Below are 16,450 nucleotides of genomic sequence, written 5' to 3'. Positions count from 1 at the left end.
AATTTTAAAATCCATGTACTCAATAACCCAATATTCTACTTCTAGGAACTTATTCCAAGGCAATATTCCTACATGTTGGCAAAGCTATACAGGAAAGGATATAGTGTTTGCCCAAGCCAGAAACTAAGGGCAATTACATTATCACTAGTAGGAAACGGCCTTGATAAATGACGGCTTTTTCTCACAACAAGCTACAGAACAAAATAGATTTGTGTCTCAATATACTGACACGAAAGGATCTATAAACTATAATGGATATTCTCACTTCTTTTAAAATATGGATTTTAGATATTTTTTAAAGACTTGTTTATTTTTATTGGAAAGGCAGATATACAGAGAGGAGAGACAGAGAGAAAGATCTTTCATCCTTTGGTTCATTCCGCAAGTGGCCGCAATGGCCTGAGCTGAGCTGATCCAAAGCCAGGAGCCTGGAGCCTCTTCCTTGTCTCCCATGCAGGCACAACATCCCAAAGCTTTGGGCCATCCTCGACTGCTTTCCCAGGCCACAGGCAGGGAGTTGGATGGGAAGTGGGGCTGCCAGGACACAAATTGGCACCCATATGGGATCCTCGTGCATGCAAGGTAAAGATTTAGCCACTAGGCTATCGCGCTGGGCCCATATGTTTTTAAATTACATATATTTTAATGGAAATTTATAGAAAGATATACAAAAACCTGTGGGTTTTTTTAGAAAAAAAGATTTATTGATTTTTATTTGAAAGGCAGATTTACAGAGAGAAGAAGAGATGCCAAAAGAGATATTCCTGGCTCACTTTCTAAATGATCACAATAGCCAGAGCTGGTCTGGTCTGAAGTTTTTTTTTTTTTTTTTTTTTAATTTTTCATTTAATTTTATTTAAATATTTATTTTATTTTTATTTGAAAGTCAGAGTTACTTTGAGAAGGAGAGATAGAAAGAACTCTTCCATCTGCTGGTTTGCTCCCCAGATGGCCTTAACAGCCAGAGCTGAAATGATCCCAAGCTAGGAGCCAGGAGCCAGCAGCCAGGAGCTTCCTCTGGGTCTCCCACATGGAACTCCAGTGGAGTTCCAGGCCCCAAAGACCTGGACTATCTTCCTCTACTTTCCCAGACCGTAAACAGGGAGCTGGATTAGAAATAGCCAGGGCTGGAAGTGGTGCCCATATGGGATAATGATACCACAGTCTAAGGCTTAGCTGGCTGTATCACTGTGCCAGCCCCCGGCCCCTGGCTCCCCGCCCCCGGCCCACCCCAAAGCCTCCTAACTGTCATTACTCTGTAAAGAGATGGGATCAGGTAGAACAAAGGACTAGGTTTTATTGTATTCCTTTGTATACTGTTTGAATGTTTCATTTGAATTACATTCATAGTTCAAGTCACGGGTGGATATGAAAATGCACTTGTAATGACAGGAATACAAGCAGAAAGCATTTTATGTTGTTGAGAAAGTGATACACCTCTCTCCCTAAGAGACTGCTAAACTTTATAACACAAGAAGTCGGTCAAGGTATAAGAAAAATTATTATGGGGAAAAAGCACAAATTGACAAAATATCTTCAGAAGGAAATTTGGGGCCCGGCGGCATGGCCTAGTGGCTAAAGTCCTCGCCTTGAATGCACTGGGATCCCATATGGGCGCCGGTTCTAATCCCAGCGGCACCACTTCCCATCTAGCTCCCTGCTTGTGGCCTGGGAAAGCAGGTGAGGACGCCCCAATGCCTTGGGACTCTGCACCTGTGTGGGAAACCCGGAAGAGGTTCCTGGTACTCGGCTTCGGATCAGCGCAGCACCGGCCCGTTGTGCTCACTTGGGGAGTGAATCATCGGACGGAAGATCTTCCTCTCTGTCTCTCCTCCTCTCTGTATATCTGACTTTGTAATAGAAATAAATAAATCTTTCAAAAAAAAAAAGAAGGAAATTTGGCAATAACTAACCCAGTCTTTGGCCCAGCCGTCCCACTTCTCAGACTACATCTCACGGTTACTACCATATATGCCAAGGGCAGGTGTAAAGATGGAGTTCAGTGCAGCATCATTTGTGATGAGTAGAAATCACTGAATCATGGTACATTTGTACTACGGAACTCTAGGTAGCATTTAAAATTTTTTTTTAATTAAAAAATATTTTTGAGGCCAATCTATACACACAATTGTAAAGCTGACCAAGAGATCTTCATGGTGGCAGACTAATCCTCTGCCTGCAATACTAGCATATAGGCACTTATCTGAGTCTCACCCTCTGACTTTCAAATAAAATAAATAAAACTTTTTCTTTAAGCTGACTAATACATCTTGCTGCTTACCTTTGGACTTTGTCAAAAAGCAATGCCTAATTTTGCAAGATACCAGCATTTTGAGTTTTCTGTTACTTGCAGCGCTCTCTCTCTGGATCCTGGATTTGGCTTGGCCTAGTCCCAGCTGTTGCAGATATCTGGTGAGTGAACCAGCAGATGAAAGATCGCCCACTCTCTGTGTCACTTATTTCCTAAGCAATAAAAAAAAAAAGCCTTGAGAGAGAGATTCACTTTTATTCATCTGAAAAAGTGACACAAATTAGACAGACAGATAGATAGACAGATAGATGGATAGATAGATAGATAGATAGATAGATAGATAGATAGATAGATAGATAGGTCATCCAGCCATTGATTCATTCCCCAAATGGCCACAACACTGTGGGGTTGGTCCACACCAATGGCAGGAGTCTGCAGCTCCATCCGGGTCTCCTAAGTGGAAGGCAAGGGCACAGGCACTTGGGTCACCATCTGGTGCTTTCCCAGGTGCATCAGCAGGAAGCTGGATCAGAAATGGAGGCACTAGGACTCAAAATGGCATACCTATGGGATGCCCAGCATCATCAGCTGCAGCCAATCTGCTTTGCCGCAACACTGGCACCAGAAATGATTTCTATCCTAAGCTATAATAATTTGAAAAAGCTTTGGTTATATTTCACCTTCTTTCCAGTGCTCTGTATTTTTTTTAAAGCTTTAAAATTTTTTATTTTTATTGGAAAGGCAGATTTCATTTACAGAGAGGAGAGACAGAAAGGTCTTCCATCCATTGGTTCACTTCCCAAGTGGCTGCAATGACTGGAACTGAGCAGATCTGAAAGCAGGAGCCAGGACCCTCTTGTGGGTCTCTCATGCAGATGCAGGGTCCCAAGGCTTTGGGATGTCCTCTACTGCTTCCCCAGGCCACAAGCAGGGAGATGGATGGGAAATGGAGCAGCCGGGACACAAACCAGCAGCCATATGGGATCCTGGTGCATGTAAGGTAAGGACTTAGCCACTAAGCTACTGCACTGGCACCACTGCTCTGTATTTTTAAGTGCAGAGGTATATGCATGCCAAATAGAACAGTCCCCAGACAATATGGGGGCTTTTGTCCGCTTTATGGGATGGGTGTTGCGGCACAGTGCGTTAAGTCATTGTTTAGGATGCTCACATCCCTCATTGGAGGGCCAGTTTGAGTCCTGGCAGCATCCCTTTCAGTCAAGAGCCCTGCTGATGTGCCTGGGAGGCAGAAGGTGATGACTTAAATACTTGAGTCCCTGGTAGCTCACAGGGGAGACCCCAGAGGAGTCCCGGGCTCCTGACTTGTCTTTTTTTTTTTTTTTTTAAGATTTATTCATTTTATTACAGCCAGATATACACAGAAGAGGAGAGACAGAGAGGAAGATCTTCCATCCGATGATTCACTCCCCAAGTGAGCCGCAACGGGCCGGTGCACGCCTATCCAAAGCCAGGAACCAGGAACCTCTTCCAGGTCTCCCACGTGGGTGCAGTGTCCCAAGGCATTGGGCCTTCCTCGATTGCTTTCCCAGGCCACAAGCAGGGAGCTGGATGGGAAGTGGAGCTGCCGGGATTAGAACCGGCGCCCATCTGGGATCCCGGGGCTTTCAAGGCGAGGACTTTAGCCACTAGGCCACGCAGCCAGGCCCCTGACTTGTCTTCATCCTGATCCAGACCTGACTGCCACAGTCATTTGGGGAGTGAACCAGTGGATGAAAGATCTAACTTTCTCTATCAGTTGCTCTGTCTGTGTCACTCTGATATTCAAGTAAATAAATATTTTTAAAATATGTGTATCTGTATTGATTGATATGCGTGCCTTAAAATGATTTATGTATTTATTTATTTTCATTTTATTTGAAAGGCAGAGAGGAGGCTGAGAAAAAGCTCTCCCATATGCCCCCCCCCCCCCAAATATCTGCAACAGCTGATACTGGGCCAGGACGAGGCCAGTTTCCCAGAATTCAATATGGGTTTTTCACAAGGGTAATTGGGCCCAAGTACTTCAGTTATCTATCGCCTACTGCTGTTAGGATGTGCCTTAGCAGACAGCTCAATCAGAAACAGGGCTGGGACTCAAACCAGGCATTCCAATAGGGGATATGTGTGTTCCCGCAGCATCTTTTAATTAGTTGATTAGTTAGTTAATTATTTTTATTTGAAAGGCAAATTTTACAAAGAGAAGAAGAGAGAGAAAGTTCTTCCATCTACTAGTTCACTCTCCAAACGGCCGCAACAGCCAGAGCTTGTAGGGGACCGTGCAGTAGGTGTAGATGGCACGAAGGTGTGAAGAGAACAGCTCCCCTGCTTGGCAGGGCCCAGGGGAGCTTCCAGCTGTTTGGCAGGGCCCGGCGGATTTCTCTCTGACCACCTTGATGCAGTCTCACCACCCTTTTGCATGGACACTCAAGCACCCCGCTAAGAATCCTGTAATCTATTGAGGCATTGTTTGCCCCTGTGAGATGGCTTTGGCAAGTAATAGGAGCTTGAGAGTTAATGTTACTGATAATGTCTTGGTGAGTGGGCCTTTAACCGCGCACAGGAGTACAATTAAACCCATGCCATTTCTGGACACCTTGTTGTGTACCTACCCATTGTCCTGAAATCTGGCCCAGACATATAGCATGCCTTCTGGGAAATGGCTTAATAAGAATTTTACAAACTAACAGAATTGATGGGAGTATGAGTGGAAACTGCTATGGCAAAAAATATATAGTTACTGTGACCTTAAAGGTTAGCCTGTCCTTGCAACTTTTAGAGCATAGAAAATGCAGCTGTTCTAGCCGTTTTTATAATTTTTTTAACTAGAGGAAATTTAGGGCAATTTTACTAACATCACAGAGATATACTTTTGATTATTGTTTAATTGTTTATGGGGTTGTAGGGTTTGCAGTTGTAGGGGGATTTAATGTTTGAAACTTTTTGCCTTAGATCCTTATGTTCTTTTCTTTTGATGTATCTTTCCCATTATGTGATAGATAAGTTGTGAAAATAAAATGTAGTAGGTAGGAATGTTTTACTGATTAGTAGGTAACCATCTGTGCCTCGGCCTTGGAGTTCTGGCTGTCACCTAATGGCTACTTCTGAAGAATGAATAATGGTTTACTTTAAAGAAACTGATTATAGTAACTTACAGAATTATCTTTAAGAGCACCTGGTTGACCATGAAGTAAAAATTAATTGGACATCTGTGTATGCTGTCTTAGTTCTAAAGTTAAAGATAAAAAAATCAAACGTTTGTGCAGAGGCTAGTGATGTGTCTAAGTAAATAAAAAGGACAGCTTCTTTTGGAAAAAAAAGGCATATAGCAAGAACGCACCAAGTGTCAGTGTCTGTGTCTTTCTTTATCGCCGACGCCACGCACCCTTCCCGAGCTCCGAACTCTCGGCTGGAGCTGGACTCCGGCAAGAGCTGAGTCAATCTGAAGCCAGGAGCTTCACCCAAGTCTACCACATGGATGATAGCATTTTGGTGTCTGCTCTTACTTTCCCCAGGTGTGATAGCAGGGAGATTTTTTGGAAGTAGAGCAGCCAGGACTCCAACTGGTGCTCCTATGGAATGCCAGTATCATGGCCCTGGCACTGATAGTTTTTTTTTTCAATTCCAAACTATTTTTTTTTGTTTTGTTCTGTTTATGTATTTCTTAAATTATATTGTTGACAATCTTTCCATAGTTAATTATGGTAAAAATGTTCAGGGACTATAGGGAAGTGGGTAAGACAATTATGTCCATATTGTTTCCTTCTTGTATCTGAGGTAAAGGGGGATATTGAGGGAGAAGTCCCACCCAGTTTCCCACCCACCCCAAGTCCCAGATGTGGGGCATGCTCTGAGATCCTTACTCAAGTGGTTTTAATAGTTCGCCAGTTATGAATCGCTGCCAGTCTCACCACTCCCAGCTTGGTGAAGTCGTTGAAGAATCCACTGATTGACATAGTCCATCACAGAGTCTTCATTTGCCCAGTATTTCGCTGCCAACATATAGCTGAGATGGTTGATTGACTTGTTCTTTCTTCTGTCTTTTCTTGGCTAGGGTTCTGAGTCCAGCATTTCAATTGGGGAGATCCCCAAAGAAACTTTGAGGTATTCCCAGACCAGATTCTTGTATGTTCTAGCAAGCACAGGGCCCGGCACAGTCCATCTCCACGATCGGCTGGTGGTTGCAATTGCTGGGTTGGTTCTGTTTTCAGTCCCGAGTTGCACTGGAACCAATGGGTGTTGCAGTCCAGCCTGGTTCTGCCCAGCACAAACTCGGACCTCACATAAACCAGTGAGAGCTGCAGCCTAGTTGGAGCGACCCACAATAACCCCCACCAGGCCCGCCCCCTATCCTGGTTTGCCAGTATGTGCAGCAAACTAGTCCAGTCTATCCCACATCCCATTTGGCTCTTGTACTTGTCAATGGGCATTAAAGCTTAGTTCCATCTAACCAGCTCAACTATCCAGCCCTCACGGATGTTGTTGAGTGCCTCTCTGTCTAGCCACCCAAGCCCCCATCCTAGTTTTCATGCCCTCCTGCGGGAGTGGTAACCCAAGAGGGGGGAACCCACTATTTCCCTCCCGGGTCTCTCTCAATCCTGTTTTATGCACTCTTCGGGTGGTTCTGTGGTTTGACTTGACAAAATTAGCCCCCAGTGCCAGCTTCTGCCAGCTGATGCTGTGGCTAAGCCCAAACAACCCTCACCCACTCTAATTTATGCTTACACCCACAGGAATAATCAGCCCAGCCTGGCTTTTCCCTGATCTAGTCCACATGAGGCGCACAGGTGTTGTAGCCCTGCTTAGTCTGGTCTGTCCCCATCCCAGCCCACGCTCTCCAGTGGGAGTAGCTGTCCAGCAAGGGGACCAGCTCCTTAATCCCCCTGCCGGCTCTGCCCTCTCCCTTCTTGGTTCTCACACGTGTTGGTTGGATGCTGCAGTCACATCCAGTACAGGCAACCTCATCCTGGCATTCCATATTGTGCACTGGGTTTTGTCACGACCAAACCTGGCTCAACCCACACTCTGTTCTGGTGTTCGGATTTGCCAGTGGATGACATGAACTGATTCAGCCTGGTCTGCCCCCGACCCATGCCAAATGTATGCCAGTGGGAAACTTTCCATGGCCTATTCTGGGCTGTTTCCTATGATGCTTCTTGCGCTTACCTGCAGGGATTGTGTCCTGCCAGAGGAGTTGCCCAGGCTTCTCCATCAGAACCCCTCCCAATGCCAGATTTTGTGCATACCAGGGGGTCCATGAGCCAGCCCTACTCAGTTCACCTCCTGTCCTAGCAGGGATAGTGGCTTTTCTTGGCTGGCTTTCAACACATTCTGGTTCTTGTTGTTGGATGTTTCAGCCCAGCCATGGTTCGCCCATACCCACATACAGCTCACACATGGCTCAGTAGGGGTTTGAGACCTAGCCTAGTCAGTCCCACATCTATCCTGGTTCTCCAGGACACCAGATGGGGTTGGGGTCTGGGCTGGCCTGGTGCATGGCACTGGTAGTTTTGTAAAAAGTGAAACACATACACTGAATTCAACAATTTTCCTTCCAAGAGAAATAAAAATGCGTGCCCAGGGCCAGTATTGTGGCACAGTAGTTAAATACACTACCTACAAAGCCAGCATCCCATATGGGCACCAGTTCGAATCTTGGTTGTTCCACTTTCCAATCCAGCTCCCAGCTAACGTGCCTGGGCTCCTGTACCAACATGGGAGACCTTAGTGAATCTCCGGGCTGTTAGATTCAGACTGTCCCAGTTCCAGCTACTGTGGCCATTTCGGGAGTGAACCAGTGAGTGGAAGGTCTCTCTTTTTGTCTCTTTCTGTGTGTGTGTGTGTAACTCTGCCTTTCAAATAAATCATTCTTTTTTTCAAAAAAAATGTGCCAACATAAAGTTGTACAGATAATTCCTAGCAACTATAATGAGTGCTGATAAGAGGATGGAAAAACTGTGATGCCGCTGGACAAACACAGCAATAAGAGAGAACAAAGTCCTAACATGTGCAGAAACATGGGCAAGCTTCAAAAGCATTATGTCAAGCCAAAGAAATCAGATAAGAAAGAGTACATACTGTGTGATTCCACGTATCTGAAATTCTAGGAAACGCAAATCTAAATTCACAGTGACAGAAAGCAGATTAGAGCCAAGTGGAGGCTTAATTTTTTTTTAAAGGCAGAGGAACAAAGAACTGCTGCCTACTGACCTACCCACTACCCTCTGAACTACTGCATGTGCCTACAGCCATGGTGAGCATTCCTGCCTGGCATACAGGAATCCTGAGGCTTACAGTGGTGGAAAGCTGGAGTTAGGGGCTGGAGCTGGGAACAGGACCTAAGCACTCTAACAGGGGACCCATGATTGGTAGGTTCAATACCTTCTCTCCCAGGCAGGGACTGCCTGGGAAATAGAGTGAGGAAACAGAGAGAACTGATTAGTAGTGTGACAGATGACACAAACACATTTGCCAAAGCTCATTAAACTGCAATCCGAAATGGATTCATTGTCTTGTACGCAAATAAGGACTCATTAAAGCTGAGACAAAGCATACATGATGTGTGTGTATGTGTGTTGTTGTTGTTGTTGTTGCTGTTGCTATTACAAAACTCTGGATGCTGAGTAATGAACCAAAAAAAAGAGGTTTGTGTGGCTCACGATCCGTGTGGCCCAAGGTCCAAACATGTTAACACCTGTGCCCTAGTAAGGACCTCCTGGCGTGTCACAACATGGTGGAGAAGCGGAGAGGGAAGTGGTGTGTGTAGATGGGCCATGGCAGGGGCTTGCTTTAGGATGCCCTGCTTGTGTTCGAGCTCCCTTCTAAAGGCAAAGCCCCTGCTGCACAATCACCTGGCCAAGGTGCCACAGCCTCCACGCAAGCACACAGAGGACCAAGTCTCCCGCACATGAACTTCAAGGAGAGACAAACCAGCAGGTGCTTACTTGTCAGACTAATGGATGAGTTAAGCTTTTGCCCAGAATTCTGGACGCCTGAAGCTGGTTTGGTCCTCTCAGCCGCTGCCCAAGACATGTTGGTCTCCACGTTGCAGAGGAGTGAGAGAGCGGCTACCGCAGAGCGGAGGGTGTGCTTGCTGGGTGTGCATCCATAGCAAAGTTGGCTCTTAAGTCATTCTTGTAACATGTGCTCTAACGAAGATTGAAAAGGTCCCCACCTCCATCCCCAGCCTGGAAAGACTGCAAAGTCCTTGCTGGGTAACAGAGAGAAGGGCTTTCCAGACACCAGGAAGCTCCGAGGTGCACCCCAGCTGGGGGCGCTGGCCAGGAGTTGTCCGCTGCACTCAGAGTGCTGACTGTGCCATGCAGGATGCTAGGAGCTCCATCCTGAAGGGAATGAGGAGCCAGGGAAGGGCTCTGAATGACAGGTGAGCTGTGCACTTCAGGCAGCTATCCCAGCAGCAGTGTGGAGGAGGGAGAGGGGAAAATGGCGGAAGCCGGCAGGTCAGAGTCCCTCTCTCCCTCTGCTCCTCTAGGGAGGAGGTAGGAGAGGCCAAGGTACTGGTAGCCAGGCCTGAAGGGAGGGGCTGAATGGGAGAGATGGAACAAGAGCCCCACAGAACACAAAAACGGATCAAGTCAGGTTAGAGTTGGGCAGCAGGATCTGGGGTGGCTCTCAGGATGCCACATGGCATTAGTATCCAAACAGGAAGGGCAGGCAGGTGGAGGAGAGGAGGTGTGGGCAGTGATGAGGCTTGGGTAAGCATCAGGCAGCCAGGGGCACGGGAGCTCCACTGGGAGGGGGTTGCGGCTGTCTGGATAATGTTCCCTAGGCCCCACCCAAGACACACCCAGGCTCTTGAGAGACAGCTGCTGCTATGTCATTCATCTCTGTTCCCATGCCCTCCCTGTCCCTGTCATAGCCCACCCCAGGCTCTGAGCTCAGTGACCACTGCAGGGCACTTGGGTGAACGTAATTCCAGTGGTGTCTCTGCACAACCTTGACCACTGGCGACGGCTATTTGGCTCTGTCTGGGTCATGGCTGGGTTGCCTGGAGGATTCCAAGTCAAGCCATCTACAGGGGTATTGCCTGCTGGCTCCACATCCTGCCTGGTCCACCCACTCCCAGTATCAGTCTCAGAGCTGCCACCTCATCCTGGAGACAGGACCCTCTGCTGAGCCTTCCCACAGTCCTATAGGCCAGAGCAGCCATGGGAAGGGGGGGTGGGCGGTAAGACGGAATGAGGCAAGCAGAGCAGAAAGAAAACCAGCCCCCTGGTTCACCAGGCCCAAATGCCACAGCTCCATGTTCCCATTTCAGTATGCCACTCAGGCAGAGGTGCTGTCCCGGGAGTTGTAGGGAGAATTACAGCTCTGTAATTCCCACAAGGAATTACAGTGAGGAAAAGCCGGACAAGAGAGCCAGGGGCAGCCACAGGAAGGCGCCATATGTGTGAGAATTTGAGGCTATCCTGGGAGAGCTTGGGCGGGCAGAGGGGTGTAGAAACAGCCACACAGGTGCACACGCACTTGTGTTTTTGAGTGCGCAAGTGTACACTGTGCATGGATGTTTGACACTACACACTGTTGCCTGTGCCACTGCATCCACTGTGCCAACCAGCAGGTGCCATGTTCTTATCCATGTGCACCAAGTGGGACATGCCAAGGGGAGGGGCAGGGAGCAGTGGGGCATTATGAGCACTTCCTGTCTGTGGGTGGATAGATAACATGAGCTTGGGCACACCGGTGGCAGCCACAGCCCTGTGCTTGCAGTGAGGGGGATTTCCAGCCAGGTGTTTATGAGCAAGGAGCATGGTGCAGGCAGGGTGGGACAGCCACCTTGCTGGTCCTCAACCATGCGGAGATGCCCTTCTCCCAAAGTGCCTATGCTCTGACTTGGGCCAGCCTGCCTACTAGGGAAGCACAAGTTCTCCAAAGTGAAACAGAGGCTGCTGAGGAGTGAGAGCAAGAACTCACCTCAACCCCTCCCACTGAACAGACAAAACAGACAGTTGCTGCAAAATAGGAGGAGGCTTTGTCCACCCTGAGAGGACTGGGAGAGAACTGGGGGATGCCACTCAGAGGACTGAGGGGCCTCCAGGACCAGCCTCTGAATGAGGTTGGGCATGATTGGGAACATCAGAGGAAGAGAGCGGGAAAGACAAGGAGTGAGAAAAGGCTCTGAGGCAGAAAATGTAGTCTATATCAGAGAAAGTGCTACAGGGTGCTAACAAGCCCCTCCAAGGGTCTCTGAAGGCTACCACCTTCATGTTCACAGGAGAAGGCTGACACCCAGAGAGAGGAGATGCCTCTAAGAAAGAACTAGGTTGGTGTCATGGTGCAATGGGCTAAGATACTGCCCAGCTACCCAGCATTCCATAGGAGCACTGTGGTCACTCCACTTCCAATCCACCTTCCTGCTAACATGCAAGGGAAAGTAGCAGAAGGAGGCCCATGTGCTTGAGCTCCTGTCACCCACATGGGAGATCCAGATGGAGTTCCAGGCTCCAGGCTCCAGGTTCCAGGCTCCTGGGTAGGCCTAGCCCTACCCAGCCCAGCACCAACTGGCACAGCCCTTTTGGGAATGAACTAGAGGGGAAAATATCTCTCCTTCACTCCCACTGTAATTCCTTGTTTCATACAAATAGATAAAGTAAATATTAAGAAGTGAGGAGGGTGGTAGCTCTGACTCAGTGCACTTTCTGCTGCGCTTGGAGGCCTGCGAGGGAGAAAGTTATGCCACCACCAGGCTCTGACCCAGCTTGCTTCACCACATAAGCAGGTGGCAAATTCCAGCTCTTTGCCTTCCTTTCCAAGCAGCTGGCTCTGTGATGTAAGTCACGACACTTCTCTGGGCTCCTCACCTCCAACAGGAGGGACACATTAAGACCCGCTTCACCTGGGAATGCAAACTCAAGACTCCATCATGAATTGAACATTGTCCCCGAACCCCAGGACCTGGCAGAAACTACCATCCAGTGCAGGGTCTCAACTAAGGGTTTTGGAAAGAAAGAGGGAGAGGGGGAATGAGGGAGACAGGAAGGGAGAAATGCAAGGAGAGAGGGAAGCTGGGAGGATGGAGGGAGAGAACGGAGGAAAGCAGAGAGGAAGGGAGGAAGAACGGTGGGAGGGAAACAAGGAGTTCCTCAACTCTCCCTTACCATTTTGCCAAGCAGTCCTCAGCTTCTCCCCTTTCCAGCAGGACAAAGGGTGAAGCAGGCCCAGAATCATAAAGACCTGGAAGGCTGGAAGGTGAAGGCAGGCAAGACAAATACTCCAGTGTGCAGGGCCCCTGACTTCGCCCTGTCTCTGGGCGGATGTCCTTGAGGGCACCCTTCCTTGCAGCCTTGGCCTTGCTGGTGGCTGGTGAAAGGCTGGAGGAGGGACAGTGACCCGCACAGGGCAGGAGCAGCCCACCGGCCTCCTGCAACTCCTCAGCTGGCCCCGCTGCCCACCCTTGGGTTTCCTGGAGTCTCAGGAACTCCCTCTCTCCTATTTCTGGAGGCCCCCCTCTCTGGTTCAGGATTTCATCACTCACTTCCCTGTTCTGTGACAGCAGCAATGTTTCTCTTAACTGTGAGGTGCATGCGTACACATACACATGAGAAACCTTCTGGGGTGGGGACGCCTGGGAGGAGGAGCACAAGAACTTGGGGGTGACAAAACCTCCCAAAGCTTGACCTAGGCAAAGGTCAAGCCAGTACCTACGGCTGTCAGCATCCATCTAGTTGCATGCTTAAAGAGATGGGCGTGTTCCTGGGGGAGGAATTGCCCCAGATGTCATCTCAGTAAAGACCCGCCAGCATAGAAAAGCCGTGCAAGAAAAACATGCAGAAGGCACACACAGTCAGTGCGCCTGCGACAACTCCTCCCACCGCTCCTGGTGCCCCAGGGGCCCAACGTTCGCCACTCTCCTCCGCAGACACACCACCTCATGCTAAGCTATCACCAGTCTCTTGCACCCCAGATTTTCGGGGATAAATCCCAGGAGTGGGGGCTTGCGACCCTAAGCTTGCCCACCACTATGGCGGCCCCAGGTTTGCCTGCAACTCCTGGTGAGTTGAAGGAACAGAAAACACACCAGTTTCCCCTTTCTGGGAGGGGCTTTCCGCGCCCTGCCAGCTTTAGGGTGGGGACGGACGGTGGGGAAACGGTGGGCTTGGGAGGGGAAGGGAGCTGAGGTTGTTCTTAGTGAAGTGCAAGAGAACTGAGACTTCTTTGCATTTTTGTTTAAAAAAAAAAAAAAAGTCCTGGAAGCTCCGCGGTCCCCAGCGGCAGGAAGGACTAAGCTGGGTTTGCTTTAAATCTGGAAGCGGCTCCGCAGCTGGGGGCGATGGAGGGCTGCTGTGTCCCCCCCCCCCCCCACCTCCAACCACATCTGGTCCTCCAGGGCTGCTTGGGACGGACGTGCCACAGGGCCTGCGGCGGCAAAGCAGAAAGTTGGGGACGGCCTGGGGACGGCCTGGGGACGGTGGGGAGGGGTCTTTGCGCTGCTAGCTGCAGCGCGCAGCTGGTGGAGCAGAAGTCAGTCCCGTACTCCACGGGGTCCGAGCGGCCTCCGCAGTCGCTGCCGCCCTGCGGGGAGGGGTTACCGTCCCGCCGCGGGGTCGCCCTCCCCTGGTGGTGGTGGAGGTAGGGGGCTGTCTCCTGACACACAGGAGGTTGAGGATTGCAGCGTCGTTGTACCCTATGGCTGTCTGGCTTCCGCTCCGCTCGGAGCCACTGGGAGGTCCTCAAGGGCGGGTGTGGTCGGGTGCTGAGGAATTTCCCGGGAAATGGCAAGTACAAGTTGTGTCCATGTGGGATTCCCGCAGAGAGCAAGGCTGAGTAAGGGGAAGGGAAGAGCAAGCCCCACCCCCCCTTGCTGTGCCCTGCCTAGCTCAGGCAGCGTGTGGCTGGCTCTCACCTAGTCGGTTTCCTTGAGCACAGCTTGGGTCCCTAATCATAGGGGTCAGGGGCAGCCCGTGTTTGGCCTGTTTTCCAAGGTCCCCATAAAGAAGAATGTTCATCCAACGTGCATTGCTGTGTTTGGTTGGGGGACCCTAGGCTGACCCTTAGTGGATGATTTCATTCAATGCCCCCAGCAAGCCTATGACACAGTGGAATATTATTACTACCTTCCCAATTTGCAGAGGAGAAAACTAAGGGTGGCAGGGGTGGGATACTAGCTTAGGATCCTGAAGGAAGAACAGGACAAAGACTGGGCTTGAAGGCATTATTTGGAACTACAGTGAACGGCCAAGGTGACTGGATTGGTCCAGAGGACATTGAGATCGAGTGCCAGAAGTCAGACTTCCTAGATGGTTTAGGACACGTGGTTGCTACACTTGGTGCAGTGGCTTTAGAACCACATGTGTGTCACTTGTTGTGGTCTGACGGAGGAGCTGAGAGCTCTCTCCAGCATGGATTCCCCACCTCTATATAACGGGCATGCTAATCATAGAACAGAATTGCTAGGGACCAATGGATTGTTAAAGATCTATTTATTTTTATTGAAAGCAAAGTTACAGAGAAAGAGTGAGAGACAGAAACAGAAAATCTTCCACGAGCTGGTTCACTCCCCCATAGGTGGCTACAAAGGACAGGGCTGGGCCAGGGCCAACTCCAATGGCCAAGAACTTCTTCAATGCCTTCCACATGAGTGAAGGGACCCAGCACTTGGGCCATCCTCCTCTCACTCCCCAGAGCATTATCAGGGAGTTGGACCGGAAGGGGAACAGTCTGGAAACAAATCAGTGCCCATACAGGATGGTAGTGTCTCAAGTGGAGACCTTAACTCACTGTGCCATAACGCCAGGTCCCCAGGATAATAGTTTTACCCAAATCTGGAAAATACTTTCACACAGGGCAGACCTTGCAGGAGCTGTTTTCTGTGTCTGGAATCCTCAGCTGCTCACATCACTGCTACCATCCTGTGTTCCCAAGCCAGCCCTAAGCTCTCTCTCACAGCCACCTCTCTTGGCCGCCCAGCACACCCTGGCCCTCCATGACCTCACTGTTCTCTTTCCTCCTTTGTGTGTGTCACCATCTGAAATCACTTTGTTAACTTACACGTCTCCTTCCCAGTCCACTCCCTTCCTCACCTGCCATGGAGGTAAGTCACTGGCGAGCAGAGACCTGTGTGGGGTTTGACAACCTGTTCCTGATACTCAGAGTGTGGGTGACAAACATCAGAGCCTTGCTAGGAACTAAGAAGCAAGGGAAGAAGGCAGGAACGTGCTTGGGAAAGAGCCTTATATTTAAGTGTCTGACTCTCTCTGCTGCTTCCCCCAACCCCCTATAAGCCTGGCTGAGCAAAAGGGCAGTTAAATGTGGGCTAATGGAGGCTCGGCAGAGGACAGTTCCTTGGGTCTGGGCCAGGCCTAGCTCTGAAGCTCCCAGACTGCAGGGAGCCGCTGCCTTGGGCTTGTGGCTGCTCCAGGAGAAAGGTCAGTCCTTTCGCTGGAACACGAGGTCCTGCACCATCTGGACCTGCCTGCCTCTGGCCTTCTCTCCCCAGGCTCCCCAACCTGCACTCCAGGTCCAGCCAGACCAAACAACTCCAAGTGGCCGGCAGAGAACACGGGCTGCTTCAACGCCTGTATGCCTTTTTTTATACACACTGTTCCTCGTACCTGGAACACCCTGAACCTTCCTGGCTCTGCCTGGCCAGCTCCTCTCAGATTTGAATCCCTGCAGGCTCCTCCTCTGAGCCCTTGGCTGGAGCCACTTGGCAGGGCATTAGGGAAGATCTGACTGGGTGAGCCCAGGAGGTACCGAGGGTGACAGCCAGCTTTTGTGTCCCTAGGTGGAAATACACAGTAGTTATATCAGTTAGCCTCAGGGTCCCAGGAAACTAACACAGTTCCTAGGGGCAGGACACCCACACCCACTCCCCCCACCCACACACAGAGTGTGTCAAGTAGATGCTAAGTGCAGAAGCCCAGAGCAGGTGCTTCCTTGGAAACAAGATGGGGTCAGAGGGAGGAAAGCAGAGGGCACCTTGGGGAACTTTCCGGGAGATTAGAAGCACAAAAAGTAAAATCAAAAGTAGATACCGGGCCCGGCGGCGTGGTCTAGCAGCTAAAGTCCTCGCCTTGAAAGCCCCGGGATCCCATATGGGCGCCGGTTCTAATCCCGGCTGCTCCACTTCCCATCCAGCTCCCTGCTTGTGGCCTGGGAAAGCAGTTGAGGACGGCCCAATGCTTTGGGACACTGCACCCGCGTGGGAGACCCGGAAGAGGTTCCAGGTTCCCGGCATCGGAT

This window comes from Ochotona princeps, chromosome 1, assembly GCF_030435755.1.
Source record: "Ochotona princeps isolate mOchPri1 chromosome 1, mOchPri1.hap1, whole genome shotgun sequence".
NCBI classification, from domain to species: domain Eukaryota; kingdom Metazoa; phylum Chordata; class Mammalia; order Lagomorpha; family Ochotonidae; genus Ochotona; species Ochotona princeps.
The sequence above is the reverse complement of the archived record's forward strand: the minus strand, read 5'-3'. Positions refer to the sequence as shown.